Source organism: Prionailurus viverrinus, chromosome B4 (genome assembly GCF_022837055.1).
Source record: "Prionailurus viverrinus isolate Anna chromosome B4, UM_Priviv_1.0, whole genome shotgun sequence".
NCBI lineage: Eukaryota > Metazoa > Chordata > Mammalia > Carnivora > Felidae > Prionailurus > Prionailurus viverrinus.
Window position 1 is genome coordinate 32,991,214 of NC_062567.1, and position 27,656 is coordinate 33,018,869.

The 27,656-nt window shown below is 37.0% G+C and overlaps 1 protein-coding gene and 1 pseudogene across 3 annotated transcripts in view; one reads left to right on the forward strand and one right to left on the reverse strand.

Moving 5' to 3' along the window:
• Positions 1-20,984, reverse strand: part of ADIPOR2 (adiponectin receptor 2) — a 79,690-nt gene extending 58,706 nt beyond the window's left edge. The window contains exon 1 of one of the 3 annotated variants that reach the window (XM_047866675.1): positions 20,594-20,984. The gene's annotated coding sequence lies outside the window, so the exon portion shown is untranslated. Of the gene's footprint in view, positions 1-18,327; positions 18,569-20,593 lie in introns of those variants that run through there. The other 2 variants (XM_047866672.1, XM_047866674.1) reach the window with 2 other exon arrangements.
• Positions 11,445-16,226, forward strand: LOC125170546 (protein SDA1 homolog; annotated as a pseudogene).
• Positions 20,985-27,656: the final 6,672 nt, after the last annotated feature.

The window sequence follows — 27,656 nt, forward strand, 5'->3', positions numbered from 1 at the left end:
GAAGTTTGAAGTAACAAATATTCAGCTGATATCAGGAAGCACAAATTAAGAAAAGAGAATAAGCTTGAAAATAGTACTGGGTGTTAACCAGTAACAAAAGTGATCTAACATAGTTACCAGCCTAACAACAGTGGCCAAAATCCTTTAAAAAGAAGTGAGGGACAAAAATGAAAGTGAAGAATCCAGGAGAATACCAAATATTACATGATGGACTGGAACCTAGATCTCTTGACTCCCAGGCAAATGTACTAACACCAGGTTGCCTTTCTAATGGAAAAGCAATGGAAAATTTTAAATTCCCACTTCATAGACTTCACTTTCCCTTCAAATAATACTGCATAAAGTTATTACACTGCTTAAAAACACCGAGGTTACTTACATGAACCTCAAAAGCAATTTCTTCTACCTGAAGAAATTGCTAACTTAATTGTTTGACACTTCAGGTCTAGAAATATAACTCTATTCTAGGAAATGTATTTTTTAAAAAACAGTAGTTTGCATGTTGCATAAGGGCAAGGATTCCTGTTTTGTTCACTGCTGAAACACAAATTGCAAGATATACAGGAGACATTCAATATAGGTTTCTTGAATGAACGAATAAATGTCCCATTCTCTAGGGGGACAAATGGAAAAAAGAAAAGGATTTAAAATTATTTATATTTAATCATAAGTTGGGCTTGTTATTAGATATTAGTATGATGTATTACTTCACCTATTTTGTGATTTTGATTTTTATGTTGCCCTCAACTTTAAAAGAACAGGCAAGATGTGGAAAACAGTATGGTAGTTCCCTCAAAAAAATTAAAAATAGAATCACTATATGATCTAGCGATTCTATTTCTGGGTATACACTCAAAAGAATTCAAAGCAGGGTCCAGGAGAGACATTTATACACTCATATTCATAACAGCGTTACTTATAACAGCTAACACATGGAAGCAACCCAAGTGTCTTATCAATGAATCAATAATATAGTCTATACATACAAAATACTACTTAGCCTCAAAAAGGAAGGAAATTCTGACACACACTACAACCTGGATGAACTGTGGCATTTTGCTAAGTGAAATAAGCCAATCACAAAGAACAAATGCTACATGATTCTACTTGTATGAGAGAACTTATTAAAGTAGTCAAAATCACAGAGAGAGAAAATAGAATGATGGTATCCAGGGTTTGGGGGGTGGGGGGGGACAGGGAATTACTGCTTAATTTATAGTTTCCATTTTGTAAGATGAAAAGAATTCTATAGATAAATGGCTGCACAAAATGTACAACATGACTGCACATTTTTAAAATGTGTAGTAAAAAAGACAGTAAATTTTACATACATTTTACAATTTTTTAATTAGGGAGAAAAAAAACAATCCCAAAAAGTAATACACTGTATGATTCCATTTTTATGACATCCTTGAAATAACAAAAATACAGAAATGGAGAACAGACTAGTGGTTGTCAGGACTTAAGGAAGGCATAGGAGTGAGAAGTGGATACGGTCATAAAAGGTCACCATGAAAGATCCTTGGGTTAACAGAATTGTTCTGTATCTTGGGGCGCCTAGGGGGCTCAGTCAAGCGTCTGACTGTTGATTTTGGCTCAGGTCATGATCTCACAGTCGAAAGATCAAGTCCCATGTGGGGCTTTGCGTTCAGCATGGAGCCTGCTTAAGATTCTTTCTCTGCCCCCTCCCTGCTCTGTAAACTAAATTTCAAAATTAAAAAAAAAAATTGTCCTGTATCTTAAAAATGTCAGTATCATAAAAAGAAAAAACAATGTCAGTATCATGATTACAATATTACACTAGATATAGTTTTGTAAGATTTTAGCAGTGGGAGAAACTAGGCAAAGTGTATGGGGATCTCTGTATCATTTCTTACAACTGCACATGCGCCTACAATTATCTCCAACAGAAAAGTTTAATTCAAAAAAAAAGAGAGAAAGCAGGCAAGTCCAGCTCCACAGTTTTATACATAATACTCCACACCAGAAATTTCAATGCAAGGAGTGGAAAATCATGCAAATAGTTTCCGATAAAAATACATACCCAATGCTAATAGCACCTCGGTAGTAATTTCTAAAAAAAAATCTCATCAATACATTTCACCAAATAATGGCGACCATAATGATAATAAAAACAAGAGTAACAGGTTCCTCAAAAGTTCCTCAAAAAGGTAAACAGAATTACTGTGATTCAGCAATTCCACTCCTGGACATATACTAAAAATTGAAAACAAGAATTCAAATAGATACTTGTATACCAATACTCCCAATAGACAAAACATGGAAACTAGCATCCATGGACAAATGAATGGATAAACAAAATGTAATATAAACACGTAATGAAATGGGGTGCCTGGGTGGCTCAGTCGGTTAAGCGTCCGACTTTCGCTCAGGTCATGATCTCCAGGTTCCTGAATTCAAGCCCCATGTCGGGATCTGTGCTGACAGCTTGGAGCAAGGAGCCTGCTTCGGATTCTGTGTCTCCCTCTCTCTCTGCCCCTCCCCCATGCGTACTCTCTTCCTCTCTCTCTTTCTCAAAAATAAAACATTAAAAATTTTTTAAAAACATACAATGAAATATTAAGCTATTAATAAATAACAAAAGAGGATTAAGTTTGGATTCATGGTTCAATTGACAGAACACAGATTATCAGGGCTAGTGAGAGGGGGTAATGGCGAGTTATTGCTAATGGTTAGTTTTTGTTTTAGGTGATTCAAAAGTTTTGGAATAGTTACTGGTAAAGGTTACACAACATTGTAAATATATTAAACATTAATGAAATATAAACTTAAAAATGCTCAAAATAGTAAACTTCATATGTATATTTTATCACAGTAAGAAAAATGGTAATAGCAACTACAGCTTATTTAGTGTTTACGATACACCAGGCACTGTGTCTTTTAAGTAATATACAAGAATTAATTCAGTTAAAACTCTGTGAGATATGAGATGGGTACTATCAATCCCCACTTTATAGATGAGGACATAAAGCAAAACAGTCTGAGTAACTAACACACAACTAGTAACTGGTGAGCTAAAATTTCAATCTAGTGCTCTAGTGCTCTTATTAATCAATGCTACTTCTATAGTTTTATTAATAAATGATTAATATTAGCAAAGAGAAAGCTCAATTCACTGATCCCTACTTGGGGAATAAATGAAAAGAAATTTAAAAATTGTAAGTCAAATTACCATTAAAAACTGGATGAATAAAGAAAATAGAAATATATTTCAAAAAAACATGCTCAGCTTAGAGCCCATAAAGTCCACAGCCTGTAAAATATAGAAAAAGGTACCAAATTAAAGTTTTAAGAACTGTGAAATAAGATGTCAAGGCTGCAATCCAGAAAAATATACTACAGTACTGCATTGCCTCTTTGCTAATAAACTTTTTATTGATGTAAAAAATACATTCAAGAAAGCACATAGAGTTCACAAAGATCACAAAGCATAAATGTCACATAACCAGCAAGGAACAACATTCTAGTATCCAGAGGACACCTCTCCCCCATCACTGTACTGTTCTGTAAGTATTAATTTTAAGAGATCAACCACTTTCCCTGCAGTTAGTGTGACAGAAATCTTCCATCCGAATTCTGTAAAAACTTAAGCCAGTCAAGTAACACACATCAGTAGTTCATTGATAGTGGTTAAAAAGGAAAAAGCTAAGGGTCAAAAGAAAATTTAGCACCTTTAATATCCTTACTGATCCTACTGATGGAATAAACTATTCCATCCTAAAAAATAATCCCATTCCATTAGTTGAACAACTAAATCTGAACAATTTGTATCCACTCACTATATTTTACTTCACAATGAAGTCTGAAAGAGGAGGTAATAAGGGACACAACATACCAATACTTCCATGTAGAACATTTTGTACCATTCAGGTTTCCAATAAAGGAAAAGCATGAATTTGATATCAGGAATCTCATTAACCATGCACCAACTTCAAAGGCATACCTCAGTGTGGAATGATAGACCACAGAATAGTTTCAGTATACAACTTTCCAGTCACTTTGAAATTGGCTACTTTCACCTTAGAGGAAGCCAACAAAAACCTGGGGACATATTTGGCAGCCTGTCCTCTACCACTGAATAATCTAATTATAGAACTAGAAAGTGATGCTCCTAGATTTCAACTATTACACCCTACTCACTGTGTCCCAACTAATACAAAGAGACACTGCACTACTGGCCCTCAGAATCTGAAGACTTAATATACTAATTTTTAACAACTTCAAAGGTCCATGGCAGATAGCAAATTAATGTGTAAAAGAGTCAACAATCTCCATGTCATGCATAGTTGTGAGAACTGAATAAGCTAACAGAGGCAAAGCACCAAGAATTAACTTAAATCATGCCCTGTGAGGTTGGCAATAGAATGAGATCACTAGTGAGAAAGCCCAGCTAAATACCACACACCAAGTGGCGATAGTCATATTTGAAGATTGTGAAGTTTCTGGTCACAACAAACACTAATGACAAACCAGTATTAAAAAGACACCTTAGGGGTACCTGGGTGACTCAGTCAGTTAAGCACCCGACTTGGGCTCAGGTCATGATTTCTTGGTTCGGGAGTTTGAGTCCCGCGATGGGCTCTGTGCTGACAGCTCAGAGCCTGGAGCCTGCTTGATTCTGTCTGTGTCTCTCTCTCTCTCTCTCTCTCTCTCTCTCTCTCTCAAGAATAAACATTAAAAAATTTTTTTTAATTTAAAAAACCACCTTAATGCCATTTCATTAAATTTGTGCATTTCTTTCTGCCATTTTTTTATTTGGAAGATGAGGTACCCATAGTATACAAAAGAATTAGCTAAGTATAAATGTAGTGTTTAAACTAAATGGCGGAAGCCCTAGCTTATAACCACATAATGAAATGCAAAAGTATGGAAATAACTAACCAATACCTACTCTTCTCTCACTAAGCAATATAAAGAATCAAACCCAATACATAATTTCAAAATATGTGATGGGTTCAATTCTTTATACCAAGTGGAAATCATTCAATAGATTCTCAAAGGTCTCCAAAGATGAGGCTCTCCCACAAGCATTTCTTCAAATATTTAATACTCCTTAAGGTCTAGAAATCCATAGTATTCAGGATGAATATCAAAAGACATCATCATTTTAGTTTTCCACAATGATAATATCCATTAGTTTGCTGCAAATCATTATTGTTAATTCAACTTTGACCAATCCAGGCTAAATAATTCTTATTCATTAAGCTTTTCCATAAAGGACTCATTTTTTAATTTCTGATCATTTCCTGGAGACTTTACTAGACTCTATCCAATTTTTTCATATCCTATCTAGCATAAGAAGCTCAAAATTAGATACAATATTATTAAAATGTTTACATAATACTCTTCACAATTATTACCATGTGATATGTGATGCAACATATACCTATAAAACATTATTTAGGCACCAAAGAACGTAATAAGAGCTGTCATAATACACTCAACAAGTCCTACTAATTCAGTCTTCAAAACATAGTCCAAATCTACCCATTTCTATTACTTTCTGGTTTCAGCCAGAAAATAAAATCTCTCTCACCTGTCCTAATACACTAGCCTATAAAGATCTCCTTGGTTCCATCTTTGTTACCCAACTATCCCCATTCCTTATGCTTCAGAATCCAGAATCCACTACTCACACAGCAGTCACAGTGATCTTTATCAAAAGGCACCCCCTTGTTTTGAGCCCTCCAATAACTTTCCTTTATAACTAGAAAACCTTTATCCTGGCTTACAAAACCTTAATTGATTTTAGCCCTACCTTTGACCTCTTCTTGTACCACTGTCCCCCTTGCACACTACATTGCATCCACTGACCTGTCCCTCTAACACTCCAAAAGCTCAAAGGGCTTTATGTCACCAGGTTTCCCAAAGCCTGGAATGCTCATCCCTCTGATCATCCCCATTGCAGGCTCCTTCTACACATGCTGATCTCAATTTAAAAGTCACCTACTCAAAGAATCCTTCTGTCTACACAATCTAAATTGGCACCTCCTAACTCAACTTACTCCTTACCACATGACCTTTTAATCTCTTTCTTGTCTGTGAGATTTTTGTTTACTACTGCTCTTTTCCCATTAGAATGAAAGCCCCTGAGAGAACAGACATTGTCTTCTTTATTCCTATATTCCTAGCACCTAAAACAGCAACTGGCACACACTAACTGTATTCAAAAAAAGTATTTGCCAAATAAATGTATAGGGAATTACTACTCAAACTTTGTAAGTTCAGGGGCAGAAATTAATTTCCCTGACCTCCCCAGGCTCCTAACACTAACTCCTTTATTCTTATTAATGTTTTTATTATAGCACCTGTCACAATTTACTGCATTTATCCATTTACATGTTTGCCTTCCCCTCCTGGAAACTTCTTAGGGTCAGAAAACCTTTAGAATCCATTTTTGTTTCATAACACGGATGCAAAGTAGGAACTCAAAACCTTTGTTGGATGTGTAGGAGGAGGAGAAAGAGGAGGAGAAGAACAGGAGGAGAAAGAGGAGGAGTACTTACTACATGCAAAGAACATTTCCCATGAATTATCTCTTTAATCTTTACAATAATCCTGGGGGATAGGTACAATTATTTCCTCCATTTTGGAAATGACAAAACCCCCAGGAAACTTCTAAATAACTTGCCTGAGTTAACTATATTTACAAGTGGCAAACTAACCTACCTAATCAACCTACTCTGCCTAACACCCAAGTCAATGCTCTTATTCACAACCCTCTGTTTCCATGAAACATAAGCTCTACTAAATGCATACTACTTAAATGCCAAAATCAGGAGTTTGAACACTGATAATATGTTGTACTTTACAACAACGTTGAAAATATTAAGAAAGTCAAAAAATAGGGAAGAACATAGAGCCTTGCTACATACCAGAACCAATGAAACGACTGATTAAAATTGGAATTCTTCCCCAGACACTCAAAACATTTCTGAGTAGAAAAATGTCAATAAAACAAAACTGGAATGGGGTCGGTGGGGGAAGTGACTGATAAAATGGGAAAAGTTCCCAACATATGCTACTGATACAGCCCTTAAGAAAATGGTACAGCTGACAACTGAGAAGAAGAAATATCTCAATTTTTAAGATAAGCATTCTCAAGCCTTCATGTTCATAAAACCTTAACTGCTATAAACACAAAGAAACATTTCAAATCAAACAGTTTATTTTTTAAAATTTACTTTGAATAGGGGAGCCTGGGTGGCTCAGTTGGTTAAGCATCTGACTTCAGCCCAGGTCATGATCTCACAGCTCGTGGGTTCGAGCCCTGCATCAGGCTCTATCTATGCTGACAGCTCAGGGAGCCTGTTTTAGATTCTGTGTCTCCCTCACTCTTTCCCCCTCCCCCACTCACACTGTCTCTCTCAAAAATAAAAACATTAAAAAAAATTTTTTTTAATTATTTTGAATATATAAAGACAGGCAGGGGCGCCTGGGTGGCGCAGTCGGTTGAGCGTCTGACTTCAGCCAGGTCATGATCTCGCGGTCCGTGAGTTCGAGCCCCGCGTCGGGCTCTGGGCTGATGGCTCAGAGCCTGGAGCCTGTTTCCGATTCTGTGTCTCCCTCTCTCTCTGCCCCTCGCCCGTTCATGCTCTGTCTCTCTCTGTCCCAAAAATAAATAAACGTTGAAAAAAATTAAAAAAAAAAAAAAAAGACAGGCAACACTTTGAATCATTTACACTACTTTTTTTTTTTGGCCCTAGCATGAAGTAGGCCAACTTTTAAGTAAAATCACATGGAACCTGTTCTAACTGCCATATCCCACTTGACCAACTTTCTTGAGGGGAAAAAAAAAAAAAAACCAAATCCCATCATCATGTGAATGACAGTTGGGGGAAAAGTCAGTGGAGCAGACCACACAACTGGTCTATTGTTATGCCTAATGCAAATCTTCCTATAAAGATTTCTAAAGTGATAAAAAGATGCCAACTTATTTGCTGCACTGCTACTTTATAGGCCTTTCCACTAGTTATCAAGTCCACTTTGGCATAAAAAATCCTTCAGCAATGTTTGCAAAAATTCACAGAACTGTACCTCTAAAAAAAGGGTGAATCTTATAGAGTGTAAACTATACTCAATAAATTTGACTTTTTAAAAAGCTAAACCATAAACATGACCAAAAAAGTTTCTACTCCTCAGTAAAAAAAAAATCTGAATTTATTTTGTCAAATTCCCAAAATATAAAGTCAAGTTCTAAGCCTTTAAGAAACAGAATTGGAGGGAAGACACTGGACTTATGCTATATGTATTATATACTGTACCATTACAATAAAGTAAGCTAGAGGAAAAAAAAGGTTATTAAGAAAATCATAAGAGAAAATACATTTACAGTACTGCACTACAAAAAATTCACGTATTAAGTAGACCTGCACAGTTCAAACCCATGTAGTTCAAAGGTCAACTATATTCTGAAGTTTCAAGTATCAAGATGTCAATGGAACACCTGCTTATCTGGTTTCCAAAGTCTGTGGATATTAACCAGCAATGCAAAAGACAGAAATCTGTTTCCTCAAAGTGTATCCTTAAACTGCACACCAGTTCTATTACAAAAGTGGTTGAGAAAAATGACATGGGTGAGATCTACAAATATGCTCTGTATCTATCTACTCCTCTAGGTTGTACTTCTGAATCAAGTAATCGCTCAATCATTTCCTCTTGCCCAGAAGTCACAAACTTGAACATGTGAAACAGCCTGAGTAAAGACAAAGGCTGTTACTGTGTTGAACCAAAACTGCTTAAATGATTAACAATTCAAATTCTAAAACACACTGTTAAATGGTGCTGTAATAACTGATTATGCATATAAAAAATTAGATTAAATCTGTAGTAACTGATTATGCATACAAAAAATTAAATTAGATCGCTGCCTCCTATTATATAAAAATACCTTTTTTTTTTCAGGCAAAATATTCAAAACATTTTTTCAAAAACTTTTAGAAATATGGAAGACTCTTAATGACCTTGGGGTATGGAATAGATTTCTTAAGACACAAAGGACACAAATAAGGAAAATGGTGATAGATTTAATAATCATTTATATTCAACAAAACCATATAAAAAGTTAACAAATAAACCACATAGCTTGGAAGAAAATATTTGCAATTCATTTAGCAGACACAACTAAAATATTTAATAAGCTCCTATAATCAATTTAAAAAGACAAAGGAATAGGCAGGACAGGTAGCAGATAGTCAATTCAAGAAATGGAAACTTGAATAGTCACTCAACAATTGAAACATGTTCAATCTCATAATTAATCAAGAAAAATAAAGATGATATGATACTTTTCTGTAAAAATATCTGATTTGTAAACACATAAACAAATCTGGCAATGCCATGGATCCTAATGATTTGGAAACAGCAAATTCTCATATTCTCGTGCTAAAATAAAGTGGCACAATTTGGGAGGATAATTAGGCAATCTATGACATAGTTAAAAGTTCCCATAATCTCCATAATCTCCAATCCAATAACTTCATTTCTGGGTAATTTTCACTTCATTTCAAACTTAGTAACCACAGGGGCACCTGGGTGGCTCAGTCAGTTAAGTATCTGACTTCAGCTCAGGTCATGATTTCCCGGTCTGTGAGTCTGAGGCCTGCATCAGGCTCTGGGCTGATAGCTCAGAGCCTGAAGTCTACTTTGGATTCTGTGTCTCCCTCTCTCTCTCTGTCCCTCCCAGCTCAGGCTCTGTCTCTCTCTCTCAAAAATAAATAAACATTAAAAAAAAAAAATTGTAATAAACTTAAAAAAACACTTAGTAACCACATAGATACACATACACAAAAAGAAACAAAATTTTCACAAAACATTTTATCCATACTGCCTGTAATACAACCTAATACTTTTCTATCCTATTTTAATTCCTGATTAAAACTGATTTCAGAACCCATTAATGGCTTCCAACATGCAGTTTAGAAAACCTGCCAAAGAGCTGAAATATGTGCACAAGGATTCCTAATCAGGAATGTTCAACGTAGCATTGTTTTTAAAAGAGGAAAAATTGGAAACAACCTAAATACCTATCAACATGATAAATTAAAAATGGATGTATTCATATAATAATGTAATTGTACCCCAGATAAAAGTGATGACTATAATTAGGCTGAACCACAGGAAACTGTCATTCTTGTAGGTCAAAAATGGTAATGTATCAACAGTTTCATATGAATCTAAAAGACATGTTTCATGGGGTGCTTGGGTGGCTCAGTTGGTTAAGCCTCCAACTTTAGCTTAGGTCATGATCTCATAGTTCATGAGTTCCAGCCCTACATGAGGCTCTCCACATCGGGCTCTACGCTGTCAGCCCAAAAGCCCAATTTGGATCTTCAGTCTCCCTATCTCTCTGCCCCTCCCACACTGTCATGCAGGCTCGCTCTCTAAGATAAATTTAAAAAAATTAAAAATAGGGGCACCTGGGTGGCTCAGTCGGTTGAGCATCCGACTTCGGCTCAGGTCATGATCTCGCGGTTTGTGAGTTCGAGCCCCGCGTCGGGCTCTGTGCTGACAGCTCAGAGCCTGGAGCCTGCTTCGCATTCTGTGTCTCCTCCTCTCTTTGCCCCTCCCCTGGTCATGCTCTGTCTCTCTGTCTCTCAATAATAAATAAACGTTAAAAAAAAAAATTTTTTTTTAATAAATAAATACAGACATTTCATGAAAAACAAGTTACAGAATATGCAGAACGTTGTTTACATCAAGTTTGAAAATATGCAATATTATGATTTGTTTATAAATGTATTTCTATGCAGTTATTACATAAAAATTGGCATTAGGAATGATCAACACCAAATTCATGATAATCATTACTTCTGTAAAGAAACTGAAATGTAATCCAAGAAGGTGCTTCAACTGTATGTGCAATTTTTTTCTTAAAAAAATGGAAATGAGAAAAATGTTAAGATTTAATACAGCTGTAGAGTAGATACATGAATGTTAATTATATTGGTCTCTGTATTCTGAATGTTTGAAGTATTTTGAAGAAAAAAAAATCTGTTAGCCAAATAAAAAACACATGTGCAGCCCAAATTCAAACCAAACCCCATAAAAAATTTCTTCCATTGGCTTGAAATGCTAATGCTTGGTCCTAGCCCTTTAACTAGGGCCTCTAGCAAAAACAAACAACAAACAAAAAATTAAAGAAACAGCTTTTTATGTAATTCCCAATTTAAACAGTTCTTTAAAATCTGTCAAGAGAAGATTTACCCCTGGAAAATTGGTCTTATTCCTCCTTCCAGTTTAGTGCTATGTATTTTACCATATTTCCATTTTTACCTTTGCTGCCAAGAAAACCCAAATCCAAATTTTATTCTTAGTCATTGAATTATGTTTCCTCCTTTTCCTCCTTATATTTTATTACATTTCTGGATGAAATTGGATATAAATAAATTCCAAGAAAATAAAAGTAACCCTCTTGTTCCAACATGGTAAAGATTTTACTACCACCACTTTCTTCCCTGACCCAAGGAATGTACAGATACAATTATGTATATATGCTCTCACTAAAGTAAGATTTCGGGGCACACAGGATTAAAGTGAATATGCTGCCAGTGAAAAATAATCAGCAATATACTAACAAAAAAATGCATACAAAAGGTCTAGCTGGCCAAAATTTAATAAGGTAATTAAGTTTGTCTCTTCGAGACCATATGCTTTATATGCTTTGTTTTCTAGTACATAACGTGGAAAATACAGAAGTCCAAAAAGAATATGCAATACTGTAAGTCAGCTATTAAAAATATCTTATTTTTCTGTGCTCTTACATCAAAAAACTTCAATTGTCCTTTCCCACAGTTATTTTCCGCATGTCTGAAGACATTCTGGCGGTTTCCAGAATTTAGCTTCACTTTTTCTTCTGTCTGGACACTTAAAATGTCTGAGTAAGTCAGGCTATATAATCACTTAATCAGCATACATCCCTTCTAACGCATGGTATACTACGAAACAGAAAAATCAAAACCATGGGTCACGTGAAACAAATCCTCTATTTAACCCATTTAACTTCCAAAACTGAATACTAAATGTACTTATTAAATAGATTAGGTTAATTATTCCTAACAAACAGGTTCTAGGATATCAATCAGCCTTATTTCATTTTAGAATTAAAAGAGGAGATAAAGCTGCAATTTTTCAAGTTTGTATTTCACAAAGACTTTGAAAAGGTTATTTTTAACAGAATTGAAGCACTTCACTTAGCAAAAGAATACAATCCAATTTAGGTTTTAAAAAGACCATTTACTCCCTACTTGCTATACACCAAGACTGCTGTTTGATATAAAGAAAGCTATCCTCTCTTTACCCTCAAGAAATATATAATCTACTGGCCATCACTCAGATTTTTTTAAGAGGGGTGGCAAAATCACACTGCTTTCAAGGGCTAAGTAGGAAATCTTAATAGATGAACAGATCTAAGAAAGTACTAGGAAGAGTAACTACAGAATGTAAGCACCACCTAAAATAATTCTAAATCAACTTCAATGCAAATCTCAGTAGAGATTTTCAAACTGCAACCAAATAAACCCAGCAAAGAACTGGCAAAGTTGGTGACGTTTATGGCACCAATTGGTCACTGCTACCCAGAACATCTAGACAACTTTCCTCAAGAGTTGAAAGATCTGCTCTCCTACAATTACACTATCTTGAACACAGATCTTCCAATAACATTTTGCAAATCTTTGATCTCTGGGAGAAGAATCTGATCAACCCATCAAGTTTGCTCTTTTTTTCTTTTTGAGAGAGAGAAAGAGAGCAATTAAGAGAGAGAGCACACAAGAGTGAGCAGGGAAGAGGCAGAGGGTGGAGAGAGAGAATCTTAAATCTATATGCCTAGCACAGAGCCAATGTGGGGCTCAATGTCATGACCATAAGATAATGACCTGAGCTGAAATCAGGAGTTGGACGCTTAACTGCCACCCAGGCACCCCACTACTGTTCTTCTTTTAACTTCTACATTGCCATATAAGCTTCTAAGATTTTATACACTCATTTGTAACAGAATAGAATAGAACTGTGAAATACTGGGGCATCTGGGTGACTCAGTTAAGCATCCAACTCTTGATCTCAGGGTTGTGAGTTCATGCCCCTCATTGGACTCTGCACTGGCCATGATGCCTCCTTAAAAACAATAAAAGAGGGGTTTTGGGTGGCTCAGTCAGTTAAGTATCAGGACTTGGCTCAGGTCATGATCTCACAGTTCATGGGTTCCAGCCCTACATCCAGCTGTGTGCTGATAGCACAAAGCCTGGAGCCTGCTTCGGATTCTGTGTCTCTCTCTGCCCCTCTCCCACTCATGCTTTGTCTCTCTGCCTCTCAAAAATAAATAAGTGTTAAAAAAAAAATTTAAAAAAAAAAAGAAAAAAGTGTAAAATACAAGAATACTAGATGGCTCAGTCGGCTAAGAGTCCGACTTTGGCTCAGGTCATGATCTCATGGTTTGTGGGTTCGAGCCCCGCATCGGACTCTGTGCTGACAACTCAGAGCCTGAAGCCTGCTTCAGACCCTGTGTCTCCCTCTCTCTCTGCCCCTCTCCTGCTCATGCTTCTCTCTCAAAAATCAACAAACATTAAAAAATTTTTTTAAAAAAGAGCCCGACTTCAGCTCAGGTCATGATGTCACAGCTCGTGAGTTCCAGCCCTGCATGGGACTCTCTGCTGTCAGTGCAGAGCCCACTTCAGATCCTCTGTCTCCCTCTCTCTCTCTGCCCCTCCCCAACGCTCTCTCTCTCTCTCAAAAATAAACAAACATTAAAACAAGAAGAAGAAGAAAGTGAATATACTATTGCAGAATTCCATATGCACATTTTAAGAGACAGCAATGCAACTGTAGCCAAGATATCTTTGAAAGTGATGACTGAACTCCAGAAGAAACATCTGAAATGATGCCAAGACTGCCAGTGTTATCACAATTCATGCTTCTCTAAGGTCACCAAAGTATTAGTTGCTACCTTGACCTTCCTCCTAGGAAAAAAAGAACAAGAGAAACAGGACAGTGACTAAGAATCTTAGTGCAGTATGCCATAAGGAAAACAGGCTCCAAATACAAGGAAAGGTTGAAAAGGTTACGGAAGTGCTTAGAAACAAAAGAAGAGAAAAAAACAGAGGTGTTTAACTTCTCAGCTATCCATTTGAGTCCTGATTCCCCAAGGTTTTGCAGAAATACTATTGCCGCTAAGGAGCTCTAAAGAGATACTCTACAAACTTATCTCCAGATTGGTGGGAATTCATGAGCTTTTTCTAATTTCTATCCCTTTGTGCAAAGGTTTCTATAGCAGCACCAAAGAGAAGGAGCAAGATCCTTCTGTTTGTGCACAAACATCTCATAAGCTGGTAGTCCCAGAAATCAGTCATTGCTCATAATTGAGGCCACCCATTTTGTTGTGGACAAGAACTCTGAGGAAATCATGACAGTAGGAATCAATGAAGGAGATTCTAAGAAAAAGATAACCGCTCAATGACTCCATTTCCCCAAATCCTGGCCTAGTATAAAACACTCAAAGTAAAGAATCTGATGATGTCTGCTGCAACTTTGACTCAGTTCTTCTGACCAATGAATTTCTCAGATGCAGAAGAAATTCCAGGGTAAGACTAGATAAAATCAAGAGTACAAGGATATGGAGAATTAGATGCTAAAGCTTATATTCTAGGAACAGAAGTGTTGGAAATTGAGAAAGAGGAAGAGAACAAAAAAGATGCATGGGGAAGTAGCTGTCTCAGTGAGGCAGAGAATGCTAATGGTAAATAGGCTGACGTGTTATCACGCTTCCAACGAAGAACAGCAACAAAATCTCCAAGAAGCTGAACAGCTTCAAGGAGGAGCCAGAATGTCCAATCAAAAAATAAGCATTCCTTCAGAGAAAAGCAACTGACACTATAACATAAACTTTTGAAAAAGAAAAAAACAGAATGAAGTAACTTTCAAGCAACTCTTCCATTCCAAGAAGACTGTTAAATATGTGTCATTAATCTGAAAATTAGTGAAACAATGATGTTCATTTGCATTAAAAAGTCCGGAAGCACTGTATTTTGAAAACCACAAAGCACACTATAGAACAATGACTGGTTGAATCCCTTTTTAAAAAACAACTCTGCAACACAAAGAGGAGCCCTATTATAATCAGATTTTAATTAATGACAATGTAACAATATTGGTTCATCAATTGTAACAAATATGCCACATTAATACATGTTATTAATAAGGGAAAACAGAGTAGGTGATATGGGAACTTTCTATACCATGCATAGAAATTTCTGTAAACCTAAAACTTCTCTAAAAAATGAAGTCTATTAATTTTTTTAAGACCTGCACATGTGGACAGATTTGGGAGTAAACATTTGTATAAGCAGACAAAGAGGTGGCAATCTCTATATCAAACTATTAACAGTGGGTTTCTACGGAGAGTGAAACTGAAATAAAGTGTGTAACAAATTTCTACATCATGTACCCCTGGACTGTCTAAACTTTCTACCCTGAGCAGAAAGGCTCTGTAGCATATTGGGAGCCTGGGTCCTAAAACCAGACTGCATGGATTTAAATCCCAACTCCACTATTAACTAGCTGACAAACTTGGGCAGTTAATTTCTCTGTACCTCAGTTTCCTCATCTTCAGATATGGATACTAGTACATGTCTCTACAGAGCTGCTGCAGGTAAGTTGATACACGTAAAGTATTGGAAAAGTACCAGTACACCAGAAGTGCTCCCACCACCACCATCACCATCAAGCATCTTTCATTCTTGATTTTATTTTTATCTTAACTGGTAAACAAATTAGGAAAACCTGGTTCATCCAGCCCCTTTCCGGTGAGCTCTTTGATGCAGAAGTACAAATGTATTCAATAGCGATGTAACAATAATCTGAGTTTGGGGGCACCTGGCAGGCTACATCGGTAGAGCATATGACTCTTTATCTCAGGGTCATGAGTTGAGCTCCAGGTTAGGCATGGAGCCTACTTAAAATAAAATAAACAAATACACAAATAAATATAAATAAATAGACAATGAGGGTTTTTTTTAAACCAGATTACAAACCAACACTTAACAGTATGAGCCCATTTATACAAAAACAACTAACAGATTCTATAAGAATAATCACAAAAACAAACCCTTCTGAGTGGTGTGATTCTAGACAATTTTTGCTTTCTTCTTTATACTTTTCTGATTCATTTTAACTTTCTATACGGGGCGCCTGGGTGGCTCAGTCGGTTGAGCGTTAGACTTCAGCTCAGGTCATGATCTCGCGGTCCCTGAGTTCCAGCCTTGTGTCGGGCTCTGTGCTGATAGCTCAGAGCCTGGAGCCTGGAGCCTGCTTCGGATTCTGTGTCTCCCACGCTGTCTGCCCCTCCCCCACTCACACTCTGTCTCTCTCACTCTCAAAAAATGAATAAATGTTGAAAAAAATTTTTTAAAAATTTTCTACATTACATATGCATGATTTTTAATAAAATAAACTAGGAGTCAGCAAGCTTTTTCTATTAAGGACCAGAGAATACATATTTTAGGCTCTGCAGGCCATACGAGTCTCTGTCCCACTACTCACTCAGTTCTACCCTTACACTGCAAAAGCAACCACAAACAACATCAAAATGAATACATACAACTATATCCCAATAAAAACTTAATTTACAAAAACAGCTAGCAAAAGTTGCCCCACAAGCCATAAAGTCTGTTCCCGGAGATAAAAAATAAAATTGTTTTCATTTTGGAAAACCTGATGTGATTTATACCAAAGAAAGTGCATCAGCTAAATTGATACCATTTGTGGGGAAAAAAAAAAAAAAAAAAAAAATCCACCCATTTACTTATTCATAGTCTAGGAATAGAAAAAGACAAACTCTTAGGCTCTGGAAATCCTTTTCTCATCCCTAACATTCAGGTAAGAAGAGAAAATTTGCTACTAAATAGCCTATAAAGTGTAGATATAAACATATACTGGTGGGTATGTAGTTACAAATAGAAGCTAAAAGAAACGTCTTTCATATTTAAATCAATCTGAAATGTTTTCAAAGTTTGCAATAATTCACCACCAAGCAGCTGCCAACACATGTGCAGAAGTCCCAACTACTGATGAAATTATTTTAGTTACAGATCATCACAGTCAGCACTCTGACATATTTATGAGAAAGCATGAAAATATCTATGAACAACAGCAGTAGAAATGAAATTTCTATAAAATAAATACTATGGATGAAAATTTTCATTTCTATGAAATGAGAAAGTAGAAAAATCTATCAAATTCTAACAAAAAAAGTCAGAGGGTGGTAAAAGGAGACATAGAGGTGGCCTTTGGATAAGAGAACACTTCAAACTTCAGAAATAAGTTTAAGATCTCCCCTCCAAAATTAAAGCTTTGCGTTGAAGGAAATTATTTTTAACATTTCACTGAAAAGTTCTGTGATCAAATTATTTTAAATGTTACAACAGATTTCTTCAAATTTTAAACAGTTTCTTGGGGATGGGGGCACTGTTTTTGGAAGAGATTTAATGGGGCTAACATAAGGCTGAGAAATCCAGCATCTAAAAATAAAAATATTAAAAGGCCAGTGTACTAAAAAAAATGCCAACAACCTGCACTGAAGTCATCATACCCAGTAAAATTCCAATCTGACATTTGAATCCTTCTACCAAAAGTCACAGTTGGGCCGTCTCATAAAGTCAAATTCCAGAGACAAACGTATTTGTACTTAATGTCAAAAACCAAAAAGAGGAAAAAAAAAAAAAGTTACCTGACAGTTTCCAATCCAAACTCTCTCATGGACCCCTAGATGAACTGATTTAAACCCTGTTAGCATCAGTTTTAAAAGAAGCAATGACAGACGAAAGGCCAAACCAGTTTTGGGAAAACAGGGCCCAAGGTACTAACTATTCCAAGTAGGTTGCCTGAAGCGCCACCAAAGAAAAGGTAAAGAAAATCTTCCTACCCCAGGGACTAGAAAAGTAGCACTAAGCAGATCCCATTCGAAGCCTGCCACCAAAGAAATTCCTAGAGCTAATAAGAGACAAAAATGAAGAAAGGGAGGGCAGATTCTCTCGGTGGGCAGTAAGGCAGGGCAACTGCACGCGAAGGGGAGAAGAGCTGAGACAGTGCTCCGGACGCTGTATCAGGAGGGGCGAGGCAGGTGGTGGGCGCCAGGCGCCACAGACAGCGGTTGAAAGGAGGGCGGCTCCAGGCCCCTCTCGGTCGGTCCCCCCGGTCACAGCACAGCACGCCGTGCAGGGCGACAGGTCAGGTAAGGAGGCCGAGTTGAAGGCTGGGACGGAGCGCGCGCTCCCCGGCCCGCGCCGGGGACACTCTCCCCCTCAGAGCCCTCACCTCCTTCTCGACCCCGGGCTCTCCCTCTTCTCCCCTGAAACGGCGCTCACACTCCAGAGACCCTCACCCAGAGCTTGTCGCCGCCTCGCCGCGCGTCTCGGACTCCTCTGGAACCAGAGCTGAGGGGAGGGGGAGGAGGGGGGAGCGGAGGAGGGAGGGGACCGAACCCGGGGTAGCCGCGCCGCTGCCGCCGCCGCGATACCGCGTCTGGGATCGTGCTCGCGCCGCCGCGACCGCCGCCGCCGCGTCTTCCCGCCCCCACGACTGCACGTCGCCGTGACGCGCATCGCACGAGGCGGTTCGAACCAATAAAGTCAGAGCTAGTGCGCAGGCGCGCTGGCCAAAACCGGAAACTGCTCTTCTGACCGCTCTAGAACGTGGTGGCATCTTGGGAGTTGTGGTTCGGCCAGGAACTCAACGAAAACAGTACTGAGAAAGTGCTCCGCGGGCGCTCACACAAATCTCCTTCGTTTTCTTTCTCCCATAGAAAGCGGAAGCATTTAGATCAGAAGAGGCAGGGGCCCGCCCGGCTAGGGGACGCTTTTTCCGGTCTCTATGGATACGGGCTACACACCTTGGGCGGAAGCCAAAATTTTGGGATTTTTAGGGTGGTTCGTGTTTCTGCCAACGGCCAGTATATTGCTAGGCGTCGTCTGTGAGAGCTTCCGAAATAAATCCGAAAGTATTAGCCAAGTCTTGTGCAAGACAATAGCGTTTACCTTTTATTACCTTGTTAAGGTATTACGATTTATGCCTTCTAAAAAACAAATGTGAACCCACTCACTCTTAAAATACATGTAATTCGGACTAATTTGTAAAATGTTTTTAACGTAATAGCAGATCACTATAGCAGAAATGTAATAGCAGAAACTAATCTGGCATTAAATACTGTGTCTATTTCCCAGAATGAGTGAGTTTCTATTGAGCTCTAACTTCTAAGAAACCAAGAATGGTTTGGTTACATACTTATTCTATAAGAAAAGAAAGTAAAAGCTCCCCACCCCCCAGCCAAAAGTTCGCTTTTTCACTAACCGGAAAAATTAAAAAAAAAAAAAAAAAAAAAAAAAAAAAGGTTTTCGCTTTTCCGAAATGGTAATTGTTTCTTTGTTTTTGCCTTGGCTTTGGAAAGGCTTCAGTGAGAACACTGTACTTTCGGATAGCCAGGTGAAATCGGTTGGCATAGAAAAATGTGTTTCTCACGTTCAGTTATAAGATGAATTTATCACACTCTGAAGAGGTAATTGCCTTAACTGTCAAAACTCTTGTTATTGATATAGAGGAAATCCATAAGCTTTCAAGAACACTTATGCCCATACCTTGCTTGTCCTTCCCTGAACCACAGCAGGAGAAAACAAAGAATTCTGGAAAAACCTGCACAGACCTCATAACCAAAAGGCCTAGAGTCTAATGTATGAGGAACCCGCCCCTAAAAAAAATAGGGAACTCTTCAAGCCTGGAAATGTAAATTCTAAGAAGTGATTAAAGTCACTAAAATCACGAGGAGCATGAATAAAATGCTCTTAATACGATAAATTAGGCCACCCAGTTAAGGTTGCAAGAGATAAAATTAATGCAAATAAGATTATAGAAATTAAAAGAATAAATTCCCTTCAAGGAGTAGTTTACACTGAAAATGTAAATTTTTTAAATTTACATATTTTTTAAATTTACATAATTTGTAAAAGATATAACAGTAATGACCTGTTTTTCCAGGTAAAGACATAAAGCTTTTGAGATTGATATCAAGGAAGACATTGATACACTTCCACAGCACATTAGAAATGAAACACAGACACCTTTGGATGGCAAATTTGACCCGGTATACCAAATCACATAGGGAAAAGATGAGAAGAACAAGAGCCTGAGAGTTAATAAAAGGTCTGCTAAAGGGAACAGAGCTATATAAAAAAGACAATTAGAAAAGATCCAAGATCTCAAATTTTTTCTCAAAGCATTCTTCTCTTTTAATGATTTGCTTTGACAAAATGCTCAACTCAAAGAAACTTTCTCTGGAACAGTCCATTGTGTGCTAAAATATGTGAGAAAGAGTGTTATTTTCCCACCAAGATTTTACCTCCCATTCTCTGTCACCTTGATCCCATTCCCAGATCACTACTGCCAATTCTTGATGTTCACAATGATAAACCACTTCATTTCCTCAGAATGCTCACACCTTCTCAGCTATTGAGGGTGTTGCCAACATACTTCACCTGAGTGACATTCCCCTGAGGCCCATGTCCATACTGGCTTCACCCATATCCCTTACCTAAATGTCACCATTAAATGTTCCAAAGCAGATTTCTCAGGACTCTCTCCCAGGCTGTACTTCAGTTGCTAATCTTTATATATTATGACTCGCTGTCCAAAAACCAAGGAGAATTCAGGACAATTCTGTGTCTTCAGTGTCAGCTGTGGATCTTTAGAATCTCTGCTGTCTCCATTCTTAAAGTGTCACACTTCCCCACCACAGGAGAGTGGAGTTCTTCATCTTCCACAGCACCAAGAAGAGTCCCTTCCACCCCTACTCTCCATACCAGTCACCAATGACACAATAGTGCCTGTGGCACAGCTAGTCTGATGTAGTCATCTCAACAATTATCAGATATTGTTGACAAAGAGAATGCATCACTGGGTGAGTAACGTTCATAATCTAGTTGTAGCCATCCCAGAATGAGGCTTGAGTGACATTACAATATGTTGCCAAAATGTTGATATTGGACTCGTTGGAGGAGCAGGCTTAGGTTCCATTGTGATATGTGAGTCAATAGCCAATGGGAATTGAAGTTGTATCTAAAATGACAAGCAAATGAAGGTACAGCTTTCAAATTCTAAAGGGTAAGAAAAAAGTACTCTACACTCCATTGTGAACTTAAACTTGAGTTCACAACTGGTTTTTGTTACTTCTATAAAGAAAAGAAGAATTATTTCATTCATTATTTTCCTAATCAGAACAATTGCTATTTTCAAGAAGAAAAAAGGCCAAATTATCTGCTAGAGAAAACCAAAATTAGCAGTCTTCTTTGAGAGAACTGTTTGTATGACTTTCCCCAAAAGATTACAAAGGAAATCAGCTTCATTATTACAAAATACCTAAAACCAGCTAAACTCTTCTTTTGTCCCTCAAGATCTATAAGCTTTTGAAATATGAACATTAGAACTGAAGGAAAAAAATCTGGACAATATAGAAGTTGGACCATAAAAAAAAGGATAAACCAAAAGTAAATGCAAGACATGTCAAATCAGTCCCTGTGTCTGTGTCATATACATGTTGTAGGAGAGGAGAGATTGTCCTCTTATGTTCCATGGCTGGCATATGAATTAAACTGACATAGAATAGATTAGAAGGAGAAAAGTATGCAAATGTATTTAATATTTTTCATGTACACAGGAATCTTCAGAAAGAAAATGAAGACCTGAAGATGACTTTAGACACAAAAGCTTATATACTTTTTACACAAAAAATGAAGAACTCTAGGGATGTAGCAAGATCAAGGGGCTTGCACTAAGAACAATAAACTGTGGGAAAATGACTAGGAACTGTAGTGGAGAAGCTAAGGGTTACTTTAGCAAGTTGTATATGTCCACTTGGGCATTGAATCCCGATCTCTGATATGAACTTAAGTGATGGATGTCAACTAAACTTTTCGTGGTGATCATTTCGCAATGTATACATATATCCAATCATTATGTTGTGCACCTGAAAGTTATACAATGTTAAAATGTCAATTATATCTTGATAAAACTGGGAGAAAAAAAAAGAATGTTCTCTTCCTGGTACAGAAAGACTACCTTTCTCATAGGAAATTTATGGCCTGCTTTTAGGTTAAAAGGGACAGGGTAGAGTGCTTCGTTCATTTGCTGTTTCTCAAGTACTCTCAGCTCAAAATAATCAACATGCCAAAGTTTCATATTTTGGAGTGGCATGTTCTGAACCCCTCCAATGCAAAACAGTCAAATGCAGCCAGCTAATTGGAGTTTGAAGCATTAGGAATCAATGGTGTTAGTTGCTTTAAAAATTATCTAGTAATCTAGGGGTGCCTGCATGGCTCCGTCAGTTAAGCATCTGACTCTTGATTTCGGCTCAGGTCATGATCTCACAGTTTGTGAGTTTGAGCCCACATCAGGCTCTGCACTGATAGTACAGGGCCTGCTTGGGATTCTCTCTCTCTCCCTCTCTGTCTGCCCCTCCCCCACTCATGCGTTCTCACACTCTGTCTCAAAATAAACATTAAAAAAAAAAATAAAAATAGGGGCGCCTGGGTGGCTCAGTCGGTTGGGCATCCAACTTCAGCTCAGGTCATGATCTTGTGGTTCATGAGTTCGAGCCCCACATCAGACTCTGTGCAGACAGCTCAGAGCCTGGAACCTGCTTCTGATTCTGGGTCTCCCTCTCTCTCTGCCCCTCCCCCATTCTCTCTCTCTCTCTCTCTCTCAAAAATAAATAAACATTAAAAATTTTTTAATTAAAAAAATAAGAAAATAAAAATAATCTAGTAATCTATATGGCAAAATTAGAGTGAAAAACAAATATCTGCATTCTTGCTTAATTACAATTGAAATGATATCAAACATTTATTGATAAATATCACATTAGTCTGAAAGTTTTCAAGGAGTCCATTTTAAACACTTAGAGAAACATCACAACACACTAAATTCCCATTTAAGCCACATTTTTGTAAAGTTTAAAACTGAGGATAAAGAGCAGTATAAACGTCCTCATAACTACATAAATTACGATAGAAGCTCCACAAACACAGGTTAGGTAACATAGTCCTGGAGAATGAGCATATGACTGGGAACATTATTACCAGCTGTGCTGCAAACTGACTCCCTGTTTAACTATGACCTATACACAGTTCTTGTCAAGCTTTGATATCTTCATTAGTAAAATGAGGATGTCTATTAATACATTTTATTAATGGACAGAGAAAGAAACATACAACTTTATGAATGTGCTTGCTGGTGGGAAGGGGTGGAAAATAGATCTGGGAACTAAGAATTCACCTTCATTGGTAATAATTCATTTCTCCTATATGGAGAAAGATAAAGCAAATGACAAAATGTTTAACATTTATTAACCCTGGGTCGTGTGCGCGTGGATGTGTGTGAGAGTCTTCTTTAAACATTTTTTGTAGTTTATAAAAATCAACTTTATTGAACTACGCTTTACATACAATAAAATGCACCAATTTTTTGTGCACAGTTCAAATAACGGAATTTTTTTCAGCTTTATTGATGTATATTGAACAAATAAAATCATAAAATATTTAAAGTTTACAACCTGACAATTTGATATACATGTACATTGTGAAAGGATTCCCCCACACACACAGTGAGTTAACACATACATCACCTCACATAATTACGTGTGTGTGTGCGTGCGTGTGTGTGTGTGTGTGTGTGTGTGTGTGTGTGAAAAGATTTAAGTTCTATTCTCTTAGCAAGTTTCACTGATATAGTATAACAACCGTGGTGACCATGTTATAATTTAGATCCTCAGACCTTACTCATAACAGAAAGTTTGTACTCTTTTACCAACCTCTCCCTATTTCCCCTACCCTACAGCCCCTGGCAACCTCTCTTCTACTCTATGATTTTACAAGTTCAACTTTTTTTAGATTCCACGTGTAAGTGATACCATGCAGCAGTATTTGTATTTCTCTGTCTAGCTTATTTCACTTAGCATAATGAACTCCAGCTTTACCCATGTTTAGCAAGTGACAAGATTTTCTTCTTTTTAAGGCTGATAATATTCCATTGTGCATGTGTTCATGTTTGTTTATATATACATATATATGTATATACATATATATACCACATATCCTTGATCCATTCATCCATTGATAGACACTTAAGTTGTTTCCACATCTTGGCTACTGTGGATAATTTTACAATGAACACAGGGGTGCAAATATCTCTTCAAGATAATGGTTTTGTTTCCTTTGGATATACATCCAGAAGTGGGATAGCTGGACCATATGGTAGTTCTACTTTTAATTTCCTAAGGAACCACTATAATGATTTATATTTCTACCAGCATTGTACAAGAGTTCCCTTTTCTCCATATTCTTCACAGCACTTGTTAGCTCCTGTATTTTTGAGAATAACCATCCTAATAGGTGTGAGGTTATATCTTGGAGTTTTTATTTGCATTTCTCTGAAGGTTAGTGATGTTGAGCCTTTTATGTATTTGTCATCCATTTGTATGTCTTCTTTGGAAAAATGTATATTCAGGTCCTTTGCCCATTTTGAAATTGGGTTACTTTTTTTTTTTTTTTTTTGCTATTAGCTTGTAGGAGTCCCTTCTATATATTTTTTAAGTTTATTTGTTTATTTGAGAGAGAAAGTGCACACAAGCCAGGGAAGGGCAGAGAGAGAAGGAGAGAGACTCTCAAGCACGCTCTGCACTGTTAGGGTGGAGCTGAACACGGGGCCAAACCCACAAACCACAAGATCACGACCCCAGCCGAAATCAAGTGTCAATCACTTAACCTAGTGAGCCACCCAGGCACCCCTATATATTAGATATTGGCCACTTATCAGATATGTGGTTTCCAATATTTTATACCCTTTCATAGGTTGCCTTTTTATTTTTTTTTTTTAAGTTTTTTTTTTTTCCAACGTTTTTTATTTTATTTTTTGGGACAGAGAGAGACAGAGCATGAACGGGGGAGGGGCAGAGAGAGAGGGAGACACAGAATCTGAAGCAGGCTCCAGGCTCTGAGCTGTCAGCACAGAGCCTGACGCGGGACTCGAACTCACAGACCGCGAGATCGTGACCTGGCTGAAGTCGGACGCTTAACCGACTGCACCACCCAGGCGCCCCTGTTGCCTTTTTATTTTGTTGGTGGTTTCATTTGCTGAACAGAAGCTTTTTAATTTAATGTAATCCAACTTGCTTATTTTTGCTTTTGTTGCCTTTAGTTTTTGGTGTCAAATCCAAAATATCACTGCAAAGACAAATGTCAAGGAGCTTATCCTCCATGTTTTCTTCTAGGAGTTCTATGATTTCAGGTCTTATTGTCAAGTCTTTAATACATTTGGAGTTGATTTTTCTATGTGGTGTGAGATAATGTTCCAATTTCATTCTTTTGCATGTGGATATCCAGTTTTTCCAACTTCATTTATTTTTTTTAGTTAAAACTTTTTTTAAAATTTATATATATAGAGAGAGAGAGAGAACGTTCAAGCAGGGGAGAAGGGGAGAGGGGGAGAGAAAATCTCAAGCAGGCTCCATGCTCAGTGCAGAACCCCATGCGGAGTTCGATCCCACAACCCTGGGATCATGACCTGAGCCAAAATAAAGAGTCAGTTGCTCAACCAACTGAGTCACCCAGCCACCCTTCCAATATATTAGAGAGACTATCCTTTTCTCCTTGTATATTGGCTTCCTTGTCAAAAATTAATTTAGCATATATGCATGGTTTTTTTCTGTGCTCTCTATTCTGTTCTATTGATCTATGTGCCTCTTTTTATGCCAATACTATACAATACTATATAGCTTTATCATATAGTATATATTATATGTAGTATAATCAGGAAGCATGATCCCTCCAGCTTTATTCTTCTTGCTCAAGACTGTTTGGCTATTCAGTATCTTTTGTGATTCCATACAAATTTTAGGATTGTTTTTCTATTTCTGTGAAAAATGCCATTGGAAATTTGATAGAGATTATATTAAATCTGTAGATCACTTTGGATACTATGCACATTTTAACAATATTAATTCTTCCAATCTGTAAGCATGAAATATCTTTCAATTTATTTGTGTTGTCTTCAATTTTTTTCATCAATGCCTTACAGTTTTCAGCATATAGAACTTTTACCTCCTTGATTAAATTTACTCCTAAGTATTTTATTCTTTTTGATGCTATGAAAAATGAGATTGTTTTCTTAATTTTCTCTTAGTTTATTGTTAAGGTATAGAAATGCAATTGATTTTTGTATACTGATTTTTTTTATCCTGTAAATTTGCTGAATTCATTGATTAGTTCTAGCAGATTTTGGAAGGAGTCTTTTGGATTTTCTACATACAAGGTCATGTCATGTACACATAGAGACAATTTCACTTCTTCTGGATGCCTTTTATTTCTTTTTCTTGCTTAATTGCTCCAAGACTTCTAGTACTGTGTTGAATAAAAGTGGCAAGAGTGGCATGCTTGTCTTGTTCCTGATCTTAGAGAAAAGCTTTCAGCTTTTTACAATTGAGTATGATGTTATCTGTGGGCTTAATAATGGCCTTTATTATGATGAAGTACATACCTTCTATACCAAGTTTGTTGGGAGTTTTGTGAAATGTTTTTTCTGTATCTATTGATACGTCATATGATTTTTGTCTTTCATTTTGTTAATGTAGTGTATCACATTGACTGATTTATGGATGTTGAATCATTCTTGCAACTCTGGAATAAATCCCACTTGATCATGGAGTTTGATCCTTTAAATGCACTAATTTGGTTTGCTAGTATTTGTTCAGGACTTTTGCACTTACATTCTTTAGTGATATTGGCCTCTAATTTTCTTTTCATGCAGTGTCCTTGTCTGGCTTTGGTATCAAAGTTATGCTGGCCTCATAAAAGTAGGGAACTGTTTCTCCCTATAATTTTTGGAAAACTTAAAGAAGAAGAGATATTAATTTTTCTTTAAATATTTGGTAGAATTCACTAGTGAAGCCATCTCATCCTGGATTTTTGTTTACTGGGAGGTATTTGATTACTGATTCAATCTCTTTAGAGAGATTGGTCTCTTCACATATTCTATTTCTTTACAATTCAGGCTTAAGAATGTATCCATTTCTTCTAGGTTGTCCAATTCATTGGCATATGATTATGATTACTCATAGTAGTCTCTTTTTTATTTTAAAGTTCATTTTTTTTATTTTGAGAGAGAGAGAGAGAGGGAGAGAGACAGAGAGAGAGAATCCCAAGCAGACCCACACTTGGTGCCCCTTGTTCATAATAGTCTCTTATGATCCTTTGTATTTGTGTGGTATCAGTTGTAACTCCACTTTTATTTATAATTTTGTTTGCACTCTCTATCCTTCTTATGATAAATATAGCTAAAAGTTTGTGGATTTTGTTTATCTTTTCAAAAAAAAACAGCTCTCAGTTTCATTTATTTTTTCTGTTATCTTTTTAGATCCTTTATTTTCACTGTGATTTTTATTCCTTTCTTCCTTCTACAAAGTTAGATTGTTTAATGGAGAGCTTTCTTTTTTCTTTCTTTTAAAAAAAATTTTAACTTTATTTATTTATTTTTGAGAGAGACAGAGAGAGAGAGACAGAGAGAGAGAGAGAGAGTACACAGAAGCAGGGGAGGGGCAGAGAGAA